This window comes from Leptonychotes weddellii, chromosome X (assembly GCF_054177405.1).
Source record: "Leptonychotes weddellii isolate Sample4059 chromosome X, ASM5417740v2, whole genome shotgun sequence".
NCBI classification, from domain to species: Eukaryota; Metazoa; Chordata; class Mammalia; order Carnivora; family Phocidae; genus Leptonychotes; species Leptonychotes weddellii.
In genome coordinates, this window is record NC_138385.1 from 19,795,316 (window position 1) to 19,810,292 (window position 14,977).

At 35.7% G+C, this 14,977-nt stretch overlaps 1 pseudogene; it reads right to left on the minus strand.

Annotated features, from left to right (window-relative positions):
- Nucleotides 1–2,926: 2,926 nt before the first annotated feature.
- The window catches only part of LOC102730076 (nuclear transport factor 2 pseudogene), a 40,470-nt pseudogene continuing 28,419 nt past the window's right edge, over nucleotides 2,927–14,977 (minus strand).

The window sequence follows — 14,977 nt, forward strand, 5'->3', positions numbered from 1 at the left end:
GAGAGAGAGAGAGAGGCAAACCAAGAAACAGATTCTTAACTACAGAGAATAAACATGGTTACCAAAAGGGAGGTGGGGGGAGATAGGTGAAATAGGGTATAGGGATTAAAAAGTACACTTATCATGATAAAAAATATAAAAATTTAAAAAATTAAATTACATTACAGTTGTTCCCACTGTAAGCATCCTTAATCCATGTTTTTATAAATTACCACATATGCACTTGCATTTTCATGAATAATACAAAATACTTTGAATTTTTAAACATAAAAGGTGCAACACTGCAATATAATTCTGTATTTTTTAGAAATTATCATCATAGGGATACCTGGGTGGCTCAGGAGGTTAAGCATCTGACTCCTGGATTCAGCTCAGAGCCTGATCTCACATTAGTGAGATTGAACCCCACATCTTCAGGCTCTGTGCTCAGCGAGAGTCTGCTTGGATATTCTCTCCCTCTGCCCCTTCCCCCACTTGTGTGTGCACTCTCTCTCTCTCTCTCTCTAATAAATAAATAAATATTTTTAAAAATTGTCATCATGGTTTTGCTATCTACACAAGATAAGATGGACAGATATAAAGATAGTTTTATTATTTTATGAACTGTATAGTTTTCCATCTTATGCATTGGTTTGTTATTGGTTAACACTATTAGTATTATTGTGGTGTATCTTCATATTTTGTCAGTCTATCTTCATTAACGTATATCTGGATTGTATTTCTATGAGTTTTTAATAGATTATTTAATAATTTTATTAGTCATGATTACTACATAATTGAACTCATTTCTTCTAAATCCTTTCCTGTCATCTGTTGAATTGCTCAAATTTTAATGATATATTTTATATATTTCCTCCTCCTCTAGTTGTTTGGAATTTATATTTTATATTTATAGTATTTTAGTAGTTTCCTTTACATTTTAACATTTGTACTTAACCTAAAATTATTATAATTAGTGTCTATATTGTCTTTCCCACAAAGATATTAGAATACTTTCATTCAGATATTTACTATTTCTATATTATTGCTGTCTAGCATTTTAGGTGCCCATTGTTTTTAAATTCTCCAATAGTCATTATTACTATTGATTGATTATTACTTTTCATTTAGAGTGACCCTTTACTTGTTCAAATTTACCAACACAGTTTACCAATTTCTTTACCATTGTTCCTGCATCCCAACCCTTCATTTCTTTCATACCGATGTATACTCTGTAGTAGTAAGCTCTGAAATCTTGTAGGTCTGAAAATTTCTTTATTTCAATCTTATTCTTAAATGGCACTTTAAATTAGTTTATACTTTTAAGTCCAGAGTTATGACAGAACATAACTCTGTTCTGTCAGAACTTTGAAGACTTTCTTTCATTTGCTTCTGACATTCATTGTTGCTAATGAGACATCTTATGTAAGTCTTATAATTCCATTGTAGATAATTAATCTTTTCTCTCTGGTAGAAATTAAGATTTTCTCTTTGTCTTTGATATTTCTTGTTTTTACCACTTGATGAGTCTAAATGTAGGCTTGTTATTTTGCATTTTGTTCTGTACCTAGTATATTCCTTAAGACTAAGCAGTTTTTTTCTTTCCTCAATTCTGGAAAATCCTCAGCCAATTATTTTTGGAAAATTTTCTCTTTCTCATCTTCTTTTGTTTGTTTGTTTGTTTTGCAGAGTTTTATTTATTTGCTACTTTATCAATTAGAAAATTTTCCTCTTCATGTCTTCCCAGTAGGTGAGTACAGAGTCCAGACACCTAGGGAACACACATCAGTCAGGGTAGGGGCATGGTGGTGTTATACCAAGTGCAGAAGAATTTCCAAGTGGTAAGATCAGTAGCTTGAACTTACCATGGGAGGCCTGAATTTGCTGATATAGGGAGTTCACTACACACCCAAGAGTTGATCTTATTCTGTATAGAAGCCACGATCAGGACCCAATAGGCAAACAAGTTTCCCAAGCAGAATCTAAGGACAAAAAGTAAGATGTTGAGTAGGCACCAAAAAAAGTAGGCCATGATTGTTGAATAGAATGCAGGTGGTGATGTTTTTCTGGGATACCACCATCCCAGCTGAGATTAAGGTCCAGGTTTATAGTACCAAATTGTTTGCCTCCACTATGTTACATGTTGGGGCAAACCCAAAAAGGATAGTGGGTGTATTACAATGCTCCATAAGGTAGTTAGGAGATTGTCAATTTTTATTAGAGGTGCTGGGGTTGTATCCCTTCATTGTTTTTGGTGGAGTGGGGTGAAGAAATGGGGTGATGGTTAGGTCCTGTTCTATACCTATTAGGGTGAAAACCTAATACACTGTGGAATTGTTTGCCATTTCCAGGGCCATCTAATTATATGTTCCCCTGTAGATAGATCTTTTGGCAAGGACAATAAAATGTTATCTTGTGTCCCTATCTGCAGTAAAACATGTTCTTTCTGTATGTTGTCTACTTGTATTCTAAGGGTGACATCAGGGAACTGAGTGAATAGAGAGTAGGCACTTGGAAGGTTGGAACGTATGTGTTCATTTAATGTCCATATAGTTGTTGACAGGCTGCCTGTCCAAAAGGCCAGTGAATGGGTTTCTTGTCATAGTTATTTTTTTTAAAAGATTTTATTTATTTATTTGACAGAGAAAGACATAGCGAGAGAGGGAACACAAGGAGGGGGAGTGGGAGAGGGAGAAGCAGACTCCCTGCTGAGCAGGCAGCCCGATGCGGGACTCGATCCTGGGACTCCAGGATCATGACCTGAGCCGAAGGCAGTCGCTTAACCAACTGAGCCACCCAGGCGCCCCTCTTGTCATAGTTATTTTTTTCAATTTTTTATTTAAATTCTTTTGCATTACTTAAGTCTTTCCAAGGCATGTGCTGGTACAACACAATCTTTTTTTTTATGTTATGTTAATCACCATACATTACATCATTTGTTTTTGATGTAGTGTTCCATGATTCATTGTTTGTGTATAACACCCAGTGCTCCATGCAGAACATGCCCTCTTTAATACCCATCACCAGGCTAACCCATCCTCCCACCCCCTGGTACAACACAATCTTCTCCTCTCAGATGCAACTAGCTTAGCATTCAAACAGCATGCACAATACCTTGGTAGCAGCAGTGCACTGTGTCTGTTCCCACCGAAGCCCTGCTCAGTTGTGTATATTTAGAGCATCTGCAGGAGTGTGAATAGTATTGAGAAGAGGAGGGAAGAAGAAACAGCTTGAGCTCCTAGCTGGGGGGAGGTCAGCCAAAGTTGTGCAGGGCAAGCTTGAGCATGTCATTGGTGCAAACCCAAGCATTGTTGATGTTCTTTAATAGGAACATCTAGTGGAACCCCATGATGGGGTTCTCAGCAGCTTTGAGCTGACCCACAGCCATGCTGATGACACAGCTATCTGGCGTGGGATGATGGTCCTGAACTGTAATGCTGTGCTGGATTTTCTGGAGTGGAAGCCTGGGCTGCTGTCCTTCCCACTTAAAGCTAATGTGTCAATATAAATTAGTTGGGTTCTGTCCTTATCAAATGACTGGTAGTAATGTTGAATAAAGTTGGATTCAATCTGCTCCCAAGTTGGCTTGTCTCTCACTCTGGAGCATCACCGGGCCTCATTGAGACCTGAAGGGCTGACAGTATGTCTTTCTTATCTCTTTAATTTTCTCCTTCTGGAACTCTGATGAGATATTATTTGATTGTATCTTCTATATTTTCCTCCACATTGCTTGGATTTCTCTTTCATATCTTCTATTTCTTTAATACTGTATGCTGCAATCCAACTAAATTCCTCAGATTATATTCTATTTCACTAAGTCCTTTTTAATTTATGTTTTTCTTTCCCTCAAGTTCTTTATTCAAATGCCTGCATTTTTATTTCAATAATTTCTAATTGATTATTTGTCATTTTTGCTATGGTGTCCTGATCTTGCCTTTATGGTATCTATTCTTTCCTTCAACTCTTGATTATCTTAAAAATACTTTACTCTTTCAATTTTTCTATTATCTATATAGTTCACAATGTGTTACTTCTTATTTGCTTACTCTATCATGGTGGTTTGCTTCCTTTTGTGGTATGCAATTTTGACCATAATCTCATCTTCAGAATAATTGTTTCTTTTTAAAAATATTTTATTTATTTATTTGACAGAGAGAGAGTATAAGCAGGGGGAGCAGCAGAAGAGTGGGAGAAGCAGACTCCCTGCTGAGCGGGGAGCCCTACGTAGGGCTCAATCCCAGGACTCCTCATGACCTGAGCCAGAGGCAGACACTTAACAGACTGAGCCACCACCAGGTGCCCCAGAGAGTAATTGATTCTTAAGGGATTCTTCTATGACATGGATTGTGCAGACTTACTTTAAGCAGTTTCATATTTACTTCTATTGAGCATCTATAGGTCTCAATGTTTTCAAGGCTACTTTTATAATAACTTACTAGATGGAAATTTTCATTATCCTTGTAAAGTATGAATTGTACATTTTTTCTGCATCTAGCACTTGCTTAGGGTTCTGATTCCTTGCAGACGACTCTTTTTTTCATAATACTTTCAAGATGGCCAACTTTCTTACTAAGTCTCTAGGCCAATGGAGATATTTTAATGCCTATTTTACAGAAATGTGACTCCTAGTTTTTTTTGCAAAGAGCTTAGTTCCAGTTCTCAGCCATTCAGAGATCCAAAACCCTGCCTCTTTTATTTATGTAAGTATTGAAAGTGCAAAGTCTATACAATATTCCTGGATTTTTTATCCAATTAGTCATTTGATTTTCATTCTCATGATATTACTACCTGTATACTATCAGTAAAACTCTGACAATATAATTCCCAAGCATTTAATTCCAATCTGAGCTTTAGTCCTACATTTGTACCTGTTTACTATTTTTCACATTAATGTCCACCATCACCTCAAACTCTAAGTTTCTAAAATAAATTTCTCATATTACAAAAAATTGATTTACCTTCTGAATTTCCTACAGTTGGTCCATTACTTAATGCACACTTCAGAAAACATACCAAGCCAAATATGTCACAAGCCAAAAATAGAATTTTGTACTATGTAAGGGCTTCTGTTCTTAAAGAGAATAAATTTAAATCTTGAAATACAATTCTTATTTAGATACATATTTAATTATATATTTTGCCATGTTGTAGTTTTAAACAGTTTTCCTTTCACAATTTCATGCAAATTTAAATCCAGCAAGCCTAGAAAGATTTCATTCCACCTAATTTTTATCTTCATCTTGTTTGGATTCATTTGAGACCTATGTTTCAATTACAAGTATCAGAACTTTCTCTTTTTTTCAACTTCTCTTTCATTTGTCATGAAATGAAATTAAAATGTACCCAAATATTCAACACTTGTACCACCAAGGTGCTCCTCTACAGACATAGATGAAGATGCTACTGAAACTAAATCACTGGCTGGCAAGTAGTACCAACATGCAATAATTCATAATTATTATTTTTCAACTGTTATACAAAAGTCCAAATTAAACAAAAAAGAGGCATTTTATTTTAAAGATTTTATTTATTTGACAGAGAAAGGCACAACGAGAGAGGGAACACAAGCAGGGGGAGTGGGAGAGGGAGAGGCAGGTTTCCCGCGGAGCAGGGATCCCGATGCGGGGCTCAATCCCAGGACCCTGGGATCATGACCTGAGCCGAAGGCAGATGCTTAACCACTGAGCCACCCAGGCGCCCCTAAGAAAAGAGGCATTTTAGGGTGCTATTATGAAGTGCATGAAAATGAGGACTACATGAAGACTAACTATAAAAACCAACAAGAGATGCCTTGGTGGCTTAGTCAGTTAAGCATCTGCCTTCAGCTCAAGTCACGATTCCAGAATCCTGGGATCGAGTCTCGCATCAGGCTCCCCACTCAGCAGGGAGTCTGCTTTTCCCTTTGCCTCTGCTGTTCCCCCTGCTTGTGCTCTCTCCCTCTCTCTCTATCTCAAATAAATAATAAATAACAAAAAAAAGTAACAAAGCCAAGAATATTTCTTATTTGGTATTTATCTTCCTAATTACTCAACTACAAAGTAAACTTTTCCTTTTCTCTTTCTCCCTGATTCTCGATATGAAATTAGCTGAAAAGTCCTACAGATTTTTCACTGAGTGTTTTTTCTGAATCCTCAAGTTATACTATCCTCACTGTCACTATTCTAGCCCAGGATCTTATGACCTCCCTGTAGGCCTATAATTCATCTCAAAGATGTCAAATTGTCAATCTTACAGGGCTCAGAACATGCCCCTCATTTTTTCATTTCTATAATTTTTATCATTTTGTTATCCCCAAAGAAAAAATTCTCACTCATCCTGTCAACCACTGTCCCTACGATGCTTGTCAGAATTATATGCTCCTTTGAAACCAAATTTCAAACTCTACCTATTCTATGAGGCTTTCATTACTATGTTAACCTGAAACAATCTCTTAAGTATTATGCAATTTGTTTGATACACATCATTATATTGCTTTGCACAGTGATGGGTATATGATGATAAAGCCAAAAAGTCCATGACAAATTTTATGGACCACTAGAATTCTGTCAACACAGGAGTCTTTACAAATATTTGGAAGCTGACCTATTCTGCAGACATATTCGAATTATTTCAAATGTCTACTTATTATTCATGAGTAGATTGTAGTTTGCAATAATTCTTAGTGTAACAAACTTAATTTTTAATATGGTGCCCATGAGATATTACATGCCCTGTTTTTGTTATTCTTTTGAATTTTTGATTACAATCCTTCATTTGTCTTAACACCAGCCCTTTATGCATGCCATCCTTTATGCTTAGAATGCATCCCTTCACAGATCTTTACATCTACTTGTGTGATTTCTAGTCATCCTTCATCTTTCAGTTTAAAATCCCTTCTTCAGAGAAGACTTCCTGGATTCTCAGATTAGCTTTGTTCCCACTGTTATACACTTTAATAGTATGTGGCACTTTTACTCTATGGAATATTTTATAATCTGAGTTTATAGACCAGTGGTGATTGATATAAATAATATCTAATAAAGAGCTTTATTCTTTATTCCCCCCACAATTTAGGGGAGGAGATGAATCCATATATTCTGTCCAAGCAACTCTAATTAAACTCTATGATCCTCTCACATCTACTACCTATAAATTCTTAGAATTTTATTGGTTTTTAAACCAACAGAATTTATTTTATAATCATGCAATTCTACTTAAACATGTTGGTCCCATTATCTCTTTTCCCCATAATATGGGCAGTTCTGCAGTCAGCATGCTGCCAAAGTATAATTTACTGGATGGTATACAGTCCCTTGTGAGTGTGGAGAGTTTGGTTCTTAATCCATTCTGATTGCTTTTCTCTTGATACAATATATTTAATGTTTTTTTTTTCTTTACTTATACCTGGAGAAGGAACATTTATGAACACCCACACTTGATATGTATTTTTAAATTTTTAAAAATTAATACTTTTATTTCCAAACAGAGGGTCAGCTCCATGAGGGTAAAGAATGTTGCCTACTTTTGTTCATCATTATATCTCCAGTTCAAGCACTATATTTTTTTTAAATTTTATTTTATTATGTTATGTTGATCACCATACATTACACCATTAGTTTTTGATGTAGTGTTCCATGATTCATTGTTTGTGTATAACACCCAGTGCTCCATTCAATACTATATTTTATGCATGGATTGTGCTAAATAAATATTTGTTGAATAAATGAATGGTGAGCAAAAATCAATGAAATCACCATAATTCAGCAGCAATCCTGACAGGTAAAGTATTAAGAGGAAGTTTATAAAGTGGGGTGTGGAAGTTTAGAAAGGGATGGAGAGGAAAAGTAATTGTGAACTTGGATGAGTAAAGGAACAGAAAAATAAATCACAGCATATAAGCTTTTGTCTCTAAGTTGAAGAGCTTGTAGTTTCCTTCACTCTTTATCATTTATTACCTAAATCAAGATGCAATATTCTGTATGAATAAAAACAGCCAGCCTTGACACCTCTTGTACTCTTTTTTTTTTTTAAAGATTTTATTTATTTATTTGAGACAGAGAGAATGAGATACAGAGAGCATGAGAGGGAGGAGGGTCAGAGGGAGAAGCAGACTCCCTGCCGAGCAGGGAGCCTGATGCGGGACTCGATCCAGGGACTCCAGGATCATGACCTGAGCCGAAGGCAGTCGCTTAACCAACTGAGCCACCCAGGCACCCACACCTCTTGTACTCTTTAGGACATGATTCTTGAAATGCGACTTGCATCATTTTCAATGAGTTGTAGCTCCTAACTCATTCACAATCTTACATTCAGTGAAGCAGAGAGTTCCTCAGAACTAGAAAAAGCATCCCTTGGTTCTTTTGGTTAAACATCACTCTTACTCTGTCTTACTTGTTATTTCCCAGAATGAGATGGATTCAATATAGTCTTATGCCATTCATTTGTATTAACCAAACTATTAATTAAAAATTTCAAAGATATTTAATATTACCAAAATAATTCAGCTTTGTTTTTCTTGTATAATTTATTCATTTTCCTTTTTTGCATTCAGAATCTTATTTTCCATTTTTTTTCAGTCTTAGATCTTATGTTTTATATTTGTTTTAAACTAGTGAGGTTTAATTTTCCCCTGTTGTGGTGTACTGAATTTGTCTTATAGTTTTCTTGAGTACATTTTTTAAACCATAAAGCAATTGATGTGAATTTAAGTGTAAATTTATTAACATTGGATTACCATCATTAAAGTATAGGTGCATGTTTGCCTGACGTTCTATGAGCTACCCTGCTTTCAAATGGAGTTTTATCCTTATGTATTGCTTTCTAACAGCACTGATAGAGCAAGAGAAATTCATGTTCATTTTCTTTGGCTCTTTGCTAACTGGATCTTTCAAACTCTCTTTTTCCTTTGATCAATGTGATTAGTTTAAATGTAAATCTATCTATCATCTATCTATCTATCTATCTATCTATCTATCTATCTATCATCTATTTATCTATCATTTTCATGCATCTATAAATATATATGCATATTTATATAGTAATAATGTCATATATATAAAGACTTATAGTTAATGGTTCTGCAAACATTCATGATTTATGTAGAATTCTGAATCTATATTTCATTGAACTGCATAGAGGTTTTTGAGTGTTGGTCGTTAGGTTTAGTTTTTTTTTAATCTTGCCACTTACTTTCTGTGTGTTGTTGAGACAGAAGTTCTTTCATTGATTGCTTCTCATTTTCTTTGCTGATGGCCCCCATCAGACAGACAGGCTACAAGCTAATTAGCAGAGCTTTCTTCTTGACTGCTCATTTCCTTAAACTCTCTGCAAGACAGAAACTTATGAACACTTTGCAAAATTCAACTATATACAGGATAATAATATAATAATAATAAACATTCTATATAGATTTGAATATATTTGAGACATAATACACCAATCTATACATGCATAACTGGTAAAGGGACAATCACCATAAAGGCAGTTGGGAGGGGCACCTGGGTGGCTCAGATGGTTAAGCGTCTGCCTTTGGCTCAGGTCATGATCTCAGGGTCCTGGGATTGAGCCCCACATTGGGCTCCCTGCTTGGCAAGGAGCCTGCTTCTCCCTCTCCCTCCACTGTTCCCCCTGCTTATGCTCTCTCACTCTCTCTGTCAAATAAATAAATAAAATCTTAAAAAAAAAGGCAGGTGGGATAATAATCATGATGCCATTGAATGGAGTTACCAAAGACTCTTCCATCCAACAAAATTCAGAAAATTATGTACTTTATAGGCTACTGAGCCAAAAACCTATTTGAACTGGCCCTATCTTATATTCTGGCTCTGTTATTAATAGCTAAATGTTTTAGGCCTAGGAACTTTCTCATCTGCACCTTTGGGATAATAATAATAATAATGCACCATGGGGCATCTAAAGGTACTATATGAAAATGGGATACAAAAGAGCATTTAAGAGTATCACATGAAATTATGAAGTGAATGCACACAAATTGCTTGGCATGGCAACTTGAATACACAGTAAGTGCCTAAAAAGTATGAGCCATTATTTTCCTGTTGCTTCTGCTGCTGTGTGGTTATTGTTATTTTTATTGTCATAGTGAAAGTTCCCATATGAGAAGTATAGAACATTTATGACATAGGTACAATGACTTTATTTCCTTACTCATGGTCTATTTTGATTGTATTTATGAAGAAAACTAAGAATATTGGAAAGTCCTTGGCAAAAAGGCTCATTTGGTGTAGAATACAATGCCAACTCATTCTATACCTACCTTTAGGCTCAAAATCAGATAGTTAGGATTCAGTAGTCTTACAGATTTCTCATAGATTTGCAATTTATTTTGACCTGGAAAAACAACCAATGCCATCTTAAAAATTTTAAAGTTATAAATTCACACTTTGATGTATTTTCCCTGATTTGCAATTTGACATGAAGAGACTGTTTGGATCCTAATTTATTCCTACATCTGATTAACCAATTCTGAGTTCAGATGGTACTGATGATAGGGTCTTGAAAAACTTTATCTGCTTAAGAATATTATGTATTATGTATTTCTCTACCTAATACTGTATTTAATTATCTGAGCAATATTTCCAGGGTCAAAATTCCACCAAAACAGTTTTTACTAAGTACAGGCCCAGGATAACATGCTTGTTAGATCTTCTTTCTTACTACCTAAGTTAAATTTTGAGTTTGTATCTAAAATATTTAAAATATTTTTTAATTAGGGGTGCCTGGATGGTTCAGTTGGTTAAGCATCTGATTCTTGGTTTCCACTCAGGTCATGATCTCAGGGTCGTGAGATGAGCCCTGTGTTGGACTCCTCACTCAGTGGGGAGTCTGCTTGAGATTTTCTCCTGCTCTTTCTCCCTCTACTCCTCACCCCGCTCTTGCACACACAGTCTCTCTTTCTAAAATAAATAAATGAAAACCTTTGAAATATGTGTGTATGTATATATATATATATATATATATATATATATATATATATATATATATATATATATATCTCCAGAAAGGAACTGTATTTATGATTTGAGGAAATAGGTTTTATTACCCCTTTTCAAAGAGTTTTTCAATGTACTTTTATTTATACAATATTATCAATGCAAAACTTTCCTTTTTTGGGGCGTCTGGGTGGCTCAGGCAGTTAAGCATCTGCCTTTGGCTCAGGTCATGATCCCAGGCTCCTGGTATCATGTCCTGCATCATGCTCCTTGCTCGGTGGGGAGCCTACTTCTCCCACTACCTGCCTCTTCCCCTGCTTGTGCTCTCTATCTCCCTCTGTCAAATAAATAAATAAAATCTTTAGAAAAGTAACTTTCCTTTTTTAAAGAAGGTTTTCTTCCCTTCAAGGTATCTGTCTCATATTTTCAATCTTATATGCTATATGGAACAACAATACTAATTATATACAAACAGAGCCAATGATGAAAATCTTCTGAAATTAGATAATCAAGGTCTTTTATTCAAGACCTGCACATAGTTCTAAATTTGCCCTTCAGCTCTGTAGCAATAGGGCCCTTTTTTGGATGAAGTAGTTATCAGAAAGTCCCTAAATAACTTTCTATCATTATGTCTAAAGAAGCATTTTATTAAATGGAGTAACTTTATGAACCTACATAGTAAGGTGAAAAGCCCCCATAAATTCTGTAACATTAGTACAGACAGAAATTCCAATACTTCAGTTACTATCAGGAGGCAATTGGAAAACATAAATTAATGTCCCTGACAATCCTGTTATGGGGAAAGACAGTTTTCATTTGAAGTACTGGCTGACAAGGCTGCAACTTTATTAATACAAACATGCCATTTAGCCTTAGGACCTACATTTTGGTAGCTGAACAAAATGCAAAAGATTTTACAGCTGCCTTTCACTGTTGTATTGAGGTAGTCCTCAAACACATCTCAAGCTTCTAGTAAGTGCACAAAATGTTATGCTAGATAGAATATGTGAGGACTACCAAAGAAATTGCAGGTATGACCCTTGCAGTCAAGTTGAGGAAGAAAGATGCAGTTCCAAAAAGAAAAAAATGAAGAAAACCACCTAGCAGTATTCCAAGTGTAATACAAATAGAAACTAAATACAAACTGTCTTCGTATAAGAACATATGTGTTGATTGTGCAGTAATGAGGCTAGACATTTGTGTGATTTTTCAGGTATAAAATTCTGTGTCTATTTTACTTTAGCTTTTCTGATTTATATAGCATATCACACAGGAAATCCATGATGAATCAGAAAAGAGGGTAGATAAGTCATCTTGACATCAATTCATACCACTTGTGCTCTGCAGCATCTTTTATCTTAATCATCCTTTTTCCAAGCCCAAGGCCAAACTTACTTGTCTACTAGTGCAGGTAGTTCCCCTACTTTCTCTCTAAAAGCTGGATAATGAACAGATCTATTAATTTTGCCTCTGTTTTTCATATTCATTCTATTCCTCCAAAAGCCTTCTCCTTTAATTAGATTTAAAACTATGGGAAGTGTTTTCTGAACCTGGCTTTTCAGGGTGAAAGGCACATGCTGCTTTAATTCAAGAACTGTTGAGAAATAACCAGGATCTCATTTTTCTGTATTATATAAAACAAGGATCTCTTGAGACAGAGGCATCTTTTTTCCTTCATTTATTTTTGCAATATTAAAATGGCAAAAGAATCTTTTTTTAGACAGAAAGTTGGAACATTCTACAAAGGAAGTAGCCAGTGACATTTCATTCCCTTGCTCCTCAGCATAAGCACAGAACTACCTGTGAGAAGCAGTTCAGCATATTTATTATCTACCTTGTTTATACCAACTGGTGCCCCCCACACTGCAATGGAACTGCCCCTCCCAATCACACTTGCCTCAGTCCCAGCATGGCATGCTCCCTCAACCAGAAGACAGGCCAAAACCCCTGTTCACATTGTGTCTCTCAGTGCAGGTCTGCAGAGCCTTGGTTCCAGCAGCAGTGGCTGAAGTTCTCATTTCACAATCTGAGGAGAGCACACTTAACTTAAAATGTGCCACACTCAGGCCAGGGACCAAACACTGCCCACAAGTGAAGAGAGCCTTTGTAGATGACTGGCCTGAAGGATAAAGCAGCCAGGACAAAATAAGAGAGCACATGTAGAATATACTGGAAACACTCCTGTAAGAGCCAGACCCTAGGAAACAGGGGAAACTACATGGCAGGACACTATAGGACTTCTTCATTATAAGGCTATCACACTCAAGAACAGGAGACATAGCTGACATTCCTAACACACAAAATCAGGCACAGAGACTTACACAAAATTAGAAGACATAGAAATGTATCCCAAATGAAAGAACAGGACAAGTCCATGGCCAGAGATCTAAGCAAAACAGAAGTAACATGACTAATAGAGAATTTAAAGCAATGATCGTAAGGATACTTAACTGAACTTGAGAAAAGAATAGAACATATGAGTGAGACCCTATTTTAAAGGATAACAGAGATATAAAGCAGAGATAAAGAGCTGAATAAACAAAATGAGAAACATGTTTGATGGAATGAACAGTAGGTCAGAGGAAGCAGAGAAATGAATTAATGACCTGGAAGACACAGTAATGGAAAACTATCAAGTTGAACAAAAGAGCAGAAAAACAATGCAAAATGAGAATAAACTTATGGAACACAGTGACTCCATCAAACGTGATAAATTTCATATTATAGAAGTCTCCAAAAAAGAAAGAAAAGAGGAGAGAAAATTTATTTGAAGAAATAATAGCTGAAAACATACCTCATCTGGGGAAAGAAAAAGATATCTAGCTTCAGAAGCCATAGAGAACTCCCATCAAAATCAACAAAAGCAGATACAAGCCAAGATATTGTAATTAAGTTGGGAAAATATAGTGATAAAGAAAAAAATTAAAAGCAGCAAGACAAAAATAAAAGTCAGTAACTTACAAGAGAAAACTGATAAAGCAGCAGGTTTTTCAGCAGAAACATTCCAAGCCAGAAGGGAGTGTCATGATCTATTCAAATCCTGAATGGAAAAAATCTGCAGCCAAGAATATTCTAAACAGGAGGGTTATCAATCAGAATAGAAGGAGAGATAAGGAATTTGTCAGACAAACAAAAAAAATAAAGGTGTTTATGGTCATTAAACCAACCCTGCCAGAAATATTAAAAAAGACAGTTTGAGTGGAAAAGAGAGACCAAAAGTGACAGTAAAAACTTAGGAAACAAGAAAGCAGTAAAAAAGAATATTTCTATAAAAAGTCAGAGAAGGGGCGCCTGGGTGGCTCAGATGGTTAAGTGTCTGCCTTCGGCTCAGGTCATGATCCCAGGGTCCTGGGATCGAGTCCCACATCGGGCTCCCTGCTCAGCGGGGAGCCTGCTTCTCCCTCTGACCCTCTCCCCTCTCATGCTGTTTCTCTCTCGCTCGCTCTCTAAAAAATAAAAATAAAATCTTTAAAAAAAAATAATAAATAAAAAGTCAGAGAAGAAACACAAAAAAATGATGTAAACTATAACATATACCTAAAACATGGGGAGAAGAGGAGTAAAAAATGGGTTCAAACTTAGACCTTCAAGTTCTTATAGACTGCTATATGCAGAAGAGGTTATATACAAAACTAAGAGTAACTATATATCAAAAACCACTAATAAATATGCAAAGTTAAAGAGGAAAAATCCAAATATATCACTAAAGAAAAATAGCAAACCATGAAAGAGATCAGAGAAAAACTTCAGAAAGAACCACAAAAGAAATAATAAAATTACAATAAATACATATCTCTCAATAATGACTTTGAATGTAAATGGGCTAAACACTCTAATCAAAACACACAGGGTGACAGAATGGATTAAAAAAAAAGAATCATCTATATGTGGCCTACAAGAGACTCATTTTAGACCTAAAGACACCTGTAGATTGAAAGTGAGGAGGCAAAGAAGCATGTATCATGCTAAGGATATCAAAGAAAACCAGAGTAGCAATACTTGTATTGGACAAAATTGGCTTTAAAAAAAAGGCTGTAACAAGAGACAGATTAGGGCACCATATAATCATA